We start from the raw sequence: 3174 nt of genomic DNA on the forward strand, positions 1-3174 counted from the left end.
TGTCCCTGTCCCGTCGCGCCCGGTCCCGCGGTGCTGCCGGCCCCGAGTGCCCGCAGCCCGTTCGGCGCCGCGGAGCTTATAGCAACTCCCCGCCGTGACATCAGGACGGCGGCAGCCAATGGCGGCGGCCGCCGCGCCTCTCCGCACCCCCCGCGTGTCCCCGAGCCCCACGCGTGTCCCCGAGCCGCGGGGACCCGCAGCGAGCGCCGCCCGCCCCGACGGGACCCCGTGACCGGGCGCCCCGGGGACAGCCCTGCGCGGTGTCCCCAGCGCTGCCTGCCCCGACGGGACCCCATGCACGACACTGAGCCCCATGGGGACAGCCCCCACGCGGTGTCCCCTGCGCTGCCTGCCCCGAGCAGCCCACTCACCCCGTTGTGTGTCCCTGCCCCACGGTGTCCCCTGAGCAAGCGCCCCCCGTGCTTGGTGTGTCCCCCCAACCTGGCACATGCAGCCACGGTGCACACACACCTCGTGCACTCTCATTGCACTCTGCATGTCCCCCCCACATGTGCCACCACCTGATGCATGCTGCTCTGCCCCACGTGTCACCCTGTCTCCAGGGGGTCCCCGCCTCATGCGTGTGCCACCCTGCACATACTCCCTGCCCTGTGCTGTTCTCACGTCCCACGTGTGCTCTGACCTGCGTCCCCAACCCCCTCACCACACACATGTGCCCCACATCTCTGCCCCCTGTTCTGTTCCCTGCGCTCCAGGCACTGCTCTGCAGTGTCCTTGAGCCCCACACATGCCCCACAGCGTCCCTGAACACACATCCCAACTTGCAGCGTCCCCACATGCCCCCGATTCCTGCCCAGTCCCCACACTAGGGTATGTTCCCTGCTGCGCTCAGCCAGCCCCTCTCTCTGGCCGAGTGCTGGGATTTTGCTGGAATCTGGGCTTTCTTGAGAGCCGCATGACCCCAGGGAGACCCTGTGCCCTCCCTCTTGCTAACAGCGCTCCTGGTTGGGGACTGCTGGGCACTGGAGCCTGCCACACTACAGCCACACAGCAACTATTACAAGTATTTCCCCCCAAAGCAAACGCATTTGCTAAATAAACACTAACAAACCCTGCAAACCCCCTTTTAACTGAAAGGGAGGTCACTCCAGCTCCTTAGTTTCATTTCTGCCTGTCTCGAAACTGCCCAACCTCGTCCTGCCCCCTTGCAGAGATGCACCCGCTTCCTGCAGTGCAAGAGGCTGCTGCAGAGGAGAGCGGAGACTTAAGAACACGATTTACCCAGTGATTAAAATTATTCCTGGTCTGAGAAAGGGAGAATACAAAGAGTTGCTTTTGCCCATATTTACCCCCATGCCTCCTGGCCATCAGCTGCAGAAGCAGCTGCCTGTCACTGTCCCCTTAGGCACCTGCATTCCAGAGGCGGATGGTCACAAGCCACCCCAGCCCCAAGCACACACAGCTCTCTCACTGCCACTTCAGGATCCAGAAATGCAAACATTGCCCTTATTAATAACAGCCTCGATGGCCACAGACTCTTCCCTAACCTTCCGCAGCTATGAAAGGGTTACTAATTTGGGATCTCATCTGAAAAACATCAGCCTTTGGCATTTGACAGCGCTTCAGGTTTCTGCCTCGCTTTCCTTTCGGGCTCCAAGGGGATGCGGACGCGCTCAGCTTGCAGAGCTGCCTGCAGTTGCGGCTCCTCCGGTTTGTGCCAGCGCCCGGCAGAAGAGCCAGACACCTTGTCTGGTCCAGCCCTGCAAGCCACTAGGTGTCCCATGTTGTGCACGAACCGCGCGAGCTGAGCCCAGGGCTATTTATAGAGGAACACGCTGTACACAGAGGAAGTTTTGTGGTTTAAAACAGAGGGGCAAATGAGGTGTCAACATCAGGAAATGCAGGCAGGTTCAGCTGTGTGAGATCTCTCTCTAGGTAAGGATCTAGAGATACGAGTGTCTGGTATTGTTTCCGTATTCCTCTGCAAACTTTGGAGGTTTTAACATAAAGCCACATGAAAAGGAGACCTGCAGGACACCTCTTTCTACTGCAGACATGCCAGGGACATACAAGTGAGTGGAAGACCAGAAAATATTACTGACCTTAAGAAGCAACAAGACCCTTAGCTGCAGAAGGAGCTTCCACTGATCACTGTTGAGATAAACAGGGCTGTGCTTTATACACACCTGAATCAATCAGTATAACTGCAACCAGCTGACAAAGGTCTGTTGTTCTCCATGGGTCTTCACCAACTTTATGCCTAGGGATCTGATCCCAACATAAGGCAAGCTCACTGGCTCAGTGCGGTACCTGTTCCCTGGCTCCTGTCCAGCATTCACTTTGCAGTGGAACTATTGCAAGAAACTGCTGGAAAAGTGGGAATATTGGGAATGCAGAGCAGAATGAGAAAGAAAAAGCAGTTGTGATAAAACTTTCTGCTTTCTTTTTTAAGAGCTGATCAGGAAACTCCAGAAGGCGATCAAGATAAGTTGCTCTTAATAACCTGTTGAGTGTGCTGTTTTCTGTAGCTTATGCTAACACTTAGGAACATTCAAACAACCAGTTTTAAAAAGATTTGGCTTCTAACATGCAAAATATTAATCCTTGCAAGAAGTGCTGTTTTGAAAGGAGGAGAAACAGATTTAGGGATTTAGCAGAAAACACCAGCTCTGGGATAGTCACAGCTGGTCTCTCTGCTTCAGTACACGTGGGTCATCAAGGTCACCTTGCACATGGAGAAACACGGGCTCTCTGGTAACCCGTCCTATGCACCTCTCCAGAACCTGCTTCCAAACTCTAGACATCTCTGTGGCTCAGGGTGCAGAAATCATCAAACCCAGCTTATATCTATATATTTTGTCTTTCTTGTGTTATATTCAGAGTCCTGGGCTTCTGAAGTGGTCAAGGATGTGGTGGAGGAAACACAAAAAGGCTGGTATTTCCTCCTAGGTTCTGCAGCTCTTTACTTGCTGCAGCGATCCTTGCTCACTTGCATAAAGTGTGTCAGGGTGGGCCAGTGGCACAACGTGATGACTTCCGCCCTCGGCAATGTAGCCATGGTCCACAGCAAATGGGACTAGTCAACACAAGTTCAAAAAGGCAAGATTTGGCCCCACAGAAAAATAAATTTAATTACACCAAACTTGACGGTGTTGCTTTTGAGGTTTTCATGTCCAAAACCGTGCTTGGAGTGGTTATCCGCTTTCAAGGATG

The sequence above is a fragment of the Tinamus guttatus genome, unplaced genomic scaffold (genome assembly GCF_059628265.1).
Source record: "Tinamus guttatus ecotype Peru unplaced genomic scaffold, ASM5962826v1 Tinamus_guttatus_pri_ptg000710l, whole genome shotgun sequence".
Classification (NCBI taxonomy): domain Eukaryota; kingdom Metazoa; phylum Chordata; class Aves; order Tinamiformes; family Tinamidae; genus Tinamus; species Tinamus guttatus.